This window comes from Octodon degus, unplaced genomic scaffold (assembly GCF_000260255.1).
Source record: "Octodon degus isolate 3935 unplaced genomic scaffold, OctDeg1.0 scaffold00005, whole genome shotgun sequence".
Taxonomy (NCBI): domain Eukaryota; kingdom Metazoa; phylum Chordata; class Mammalia; order Rodentia; family Octodontidae; genus Octodon; species Octodon degus.
The window spans coordinates 11648469-11653324 of NW_004524581.1; positions in this window are offsets into that span (position 1 = coordinate 11648469).

Below are 4856 nucleotides of genomic sequence, written 5' to 3' on the forward strand. Positions count from 1 at the left end.
TTTTTTTTTTTTTTTTATTGTTTGGTATTATGAACTGCACCCAGGGCCTTGTACCACCAGGAGGGTGCTGTACTACTGAGCTACATCTCTAGTCCTGTTGCTTTTTTAAATTTTTTTTATTTTTGGTGATATCAGGGGCTTTTTGTTGTTGTTTGTTCTGTGTTTTGGGGCTAGAAATTAGATCCAGGTCTTCACACTGAGCTACACATACCTCCATCCACCCCCACCCCACAACAGTGTCTAACTAAGTCACTAGATTGGCCAGGGTAGGATTACACTTTGAGACCCTCCTGTCTCAGCTTCCCAAAGTGACATTTTATTGTTATGGTCGCATTCCCCTAACTGTCCAATTAGAGAAGTCTCATGTCCCCAGAGAGCCTTTTTTTTGGAGACAGAGCTCAGGCTGATCTGAAGGCAGAGCTGCAGAAGAGCACTCAAGGCCGAGCAGAGGCCCGAAGCCATGAAGAGGTGCACGCTGCACCTCCCGGGTGCGTGTGGGTTTCCAGATGAAGCCCGCACTGGAGTGCTCCGCCCCTGAGCCTATAAGTTCCTTTTGCAGTGTAAATCAGTTTGAGTCAGGATTCCTGTCACTGTATCAGCCAGGGTCTGACTTGCACGTGGTGCACTTTCTTCACTGCTCTGAAGTTCAGTTTCTTCATCGGCGGAGCATGATGACAAGGACAGTGACAATATTCCTCTGGAGAAAGGAAAGGTTGTGCCAATGAGTCACAGGGCTGATCGGGGCCCAGCACTACATCCTGCTGCATATGAGGGATTCAAAAGCACCAAGTCATAGCTCAGCGGTCTAAATGTCTGCCTAGGAAGTGCAAGGAACCAGGTTCGATCCCCAGCACCGCATGCCACACCCCGGAACCCCAAGCCAGCCATCAAGACCAGGTGTATAATTTCAGTGTTGGGGAAGCTGAGACAGGAAAATCACTACAAGTCTGAGCTGCATGGTGAGACCCATACATAAAATAAAAAACAAAACAAAACAAAAACAAAAACCTACCTCAGGGATATAGCTCAGTGGCACAGGGATATATCTGCCTGGCAAGTACAAGGTCTTTTTTTTTTGGCGGAACCAGGGACTGAACTGAGGCCCTTGTGCTTGTTAGGCAAGCGCTTAGTCTACTGAGCCATCAGTGGATGGGGCTGGCACCCTAGTCATTCGGCCTGCTAGATCATCTCTACTGAGATAGCTCAGTAGAATAAGTACTTGTCTGGCAAGCACAAGGGACTGAGTTCCATCCCTGGTTCCACCAAAAATAAAATAAAATTAAAAAAAAAAAAATCTCCAAACCAAATCAAACCAAAACTCAGCTTTTAGGTACCATTAAGTGTTTGCTCACTACAAGATCAAGAGCTCTTGGGTAGAGAGGCCGAGTGTGGTGGTGCATAGGTGTGATTCCAGCACTTGGGAGGCTGAGGCAGGAAGATCGCTGAATTTGAGGCCAGCCTTACCATATAGTGAGATGAGATGCTGGCTCAAACAAAACAAAAGGATCATATGGGATCTCAACCTCTTCCTATGGGTCCATGAGGTCCCTAAAACCTGGGGGGGGGAGGGCCACAGGCAGGTGAACACTCCCAGGTGGCAGCACCAAGAAAAACTCTTGTGGTGTTAGATTAGATTATTTTTCAGTGGATGGGGTTGGCACCCATTAGGCCTGCTAGATCATACCCTAGAGGCCCCCCTCCCCCCTCCCCGCAGCCATGATTAGTTTCCACAGTCCTCACAATTTAATCAAACCCATTTTAGAGAGGAGGCGAGGTTCAGGCTAAAAGCAAGTCCAGCGCCAGCTCCTCTAGCTCAGCCCTTGGGAGGGGGGGGTGTTGGGGGGCAGCTTCAGACTTCCCGCTCCTCCTTCCGTGGGAATTTTGCCCCACCGGCCCGGCGTCCCTCTCTAATCTTGGTAGTCAAGGCTCTGTCACCAGCTCCTCGCGGTTAACCCCACGGAGAGCCTGACGCACTTCTGCTGAAGGAAACCACCGAGCGTCACGCCCCGCACGAGCCCTTCCGGGCAGCAGGAGCCCGCCGGGCACCTCCTCCTCCCCAGGCCCCCACTGCCCGCTGCTGGGAACTCAGCTCCCGCGGGCTGTGCCCACATTGCCACCTCGAGCCTCCGCGCCCCACCTTCACCGTGCGGTGAAGGCAGCACCCACCTAGTTCAGGGTCACCTGAGGGAATTCGAGAACGTTCCAGCAATGTGCACCCCGTGGTGACACAAAGGCTCGCTCCTCGCTCCCAGGAAACAAAGAGGGACAGGATGGTGCGCCCTTGCGCAGGCCGCGGTGGAGCTGGGCTCGAACGCACACCGATAGCCAAGCCTGCAGCTGATGCGCTGGGGAGAAACGCTGCCGCCCGGGCTCACCCGCCCGCCCCGCCCCTGGGTGCTCCGCCAGGTGCCACCCCGACCCCCAGGCCCAACTGACTCTCGGACGCTGCTCCTCCAAGGCCGAGGAACCATAAGAAGGGGCGCGGCGATCTCCTTGCGCAACCTGGAGGGACCCAAGTCACCCTAATCCCTCCGCAGGGTCTCATCCAGGCAGCTTTCGGTTGGTCCCTTTTGGCAGCGGAGGCGGGAATCTTAATCTCAATGACCAATGGGGGAGGGGTAACCACTCGGTTGCCATGGCAACAGAGCGCAAAAAAAAAAAAAAAATCTGTATTCCCCCCTAATGTATATCATGTCGGTCCTCGATACCCCCATCACCGCTCGAATCTCTCGATCCTTGAGATTTTCAAGAGAGGGCTGGCTGCCTGCAGGAGGAACATTAAGTGGGGGTTTCTCAGACACAGACAAGACCAGTTTAGAGGAGTGGGGTGTATGTGGCGCTGTAAGGGCAGTCTTAGCTGACACTGAGTTGCTCTGTAAGCAGATCAGGGGGCTTCCAAGCCAGGACTCACCTATGGCAGGGTGGGGACCAAGATGAGGCTGAATTGTGCACCTGACATTCTCCTCGTTCGGGACAGGAACAGAGAAGCCAGGGTCACCAAGGCCATCTGCTTGCCCCTAGGCAGTTTGTGCCCTGCCTTAGGTATGGTCACGTCCGGTGTTGGGTGTTTATTAACCTCCAACTCTTCCTAGGAAAGAGGAAGGTGACCAGGTTCATTCTGCCCATTTCACAGATGAGGAAATTGATGCCTACCTGGGAAGATATCTCACCCTTGGGCCTTGGGGCCTGGCTTTGTGCCCAGCCCAGGCTCTCAAGGCCCTTAATTCCCTACTGTGCTGGTGGCTCCAGCAGAGCCCTGTGCCAGAGCCTGACACTGTCCACCTTGCTGATGGTGCAGGCTTCCAGGCTGGTGAACCCACAGTTCAGGAGGCAGGTGGGGCTCTGAACGTGGTGTCCTCCTCCCCGGTCCTGGGTGGGGTGACAATGTTCCCCAGTGGGTCTTGGGCACAGCTCTATCCCAGCCAGGAGGGTCATGGGAGCCGTTCTGGCACACCTGTGGGTCTCCCTGCCTTGGCTGTGAGCTTCTGAACAGCAGGAACTTTTTTACTTACTGTGTCCCTGTCCCCAGCCTGGTACACATGGGTCTCAGGCCAATTTTCTTTCTATCAGAATCTTTTTGGCCAATCCCACATTGAGAGGAGAGGAGGAGACCCACCTGGGAGGGTAGGCATTCCTTGTCCCTGGCTGAGTTTCACAGCATGGGCCTCGAGGCCACCTGTGGGTGATGCTGAGGGGACTCCAAGGCCCAGCAGAGCTGATAGCACAAGGGGCACTGAGACCCACAGCCATGACAGGGACAGGAAGCCCAGCCCTGCTGCTCACCAAACTTGCTGGAGCTGGTAGGTCTCTCTCTCTCTGGGGGGTGGAATATTCTGGAAACCAGAGAAGGCTGCATCTGCTGGCGGGTCCTGTGTTCCGCTGTGGCACACGCCTGCTCCTCACTGGCCTGTGTCCTTTTCCTCTGGGACCTTGCTTCTCACTCACCACTGACTCAGCCACTCCTGGGAGCAGGCCTCTCTTCCTCCACAAAGCCAGCATCTCTCAACTACCACTGAGGTTTCTATCTTAGCCTTTTGCTATGTGGAGGATTAGCCTGTTTTCTTAAAACAATGTAAAGTTATTGTGGCTTTAGCAAGGCATTATTCTAAGCATAATATTGGTGCAACCAATATTAGATGTGTTGGTTTTATTTTTCGGAACATACATGAAATGTAATTTAATTTCGCTTTTGGGGGATGTGGTTTGGCTAAATAGCCACAGCTGACTGCCACCTCACAGCAATCCTCCTGCCTCAGCTTCTCAATTACAGGCACACACTATCATGCCTGAGTGTATTTTAATTGAAAACATTTTTTCTTTTTAAAAATTTGTTCTTATATCACTTAAAATCATTTTGCATGTAATCCTAGCACTTGGGAGGCTGAAGCAGGAGGATTACAATGAGTTTGACACCAGCTGGGGCTACATAGTAAATTCAAAACAAAACATTAAAAAAAAAAAATGTCTTACAGGGGCCAGGGAGATAGCTCTGAGGCATAAGCACCTGCCTAGCAAGTGCAAGGTTCTGAGTTTGATCCCCCGTACCTGGTAGAAAAAAAAGGCTTACAGTTGGCATAGTGGCAGATGTCTGTAATCACAGAAACTCAGGAGTCTGAGGCAGGAGGATCATAAATTTGGGGCCAAAGCTAGTTTGAATTACATAGTGAGACCCTGTCTCAAGAAGCAAAAAAAAAGGGGGGCTGGGGAGATGGCTCAGTGGAGTAAGCGCTTCCCTGGCAAGCGCAAGGGGCTGAGTTCAATCCCAGGTTACCCCCTCCCTCTCACAAAAAAAAAAGAAGCAAAAAATCCCACGCTGCGTGTGGTGGTGTTCACCTGTAATCCCGGCACCGTGCAAG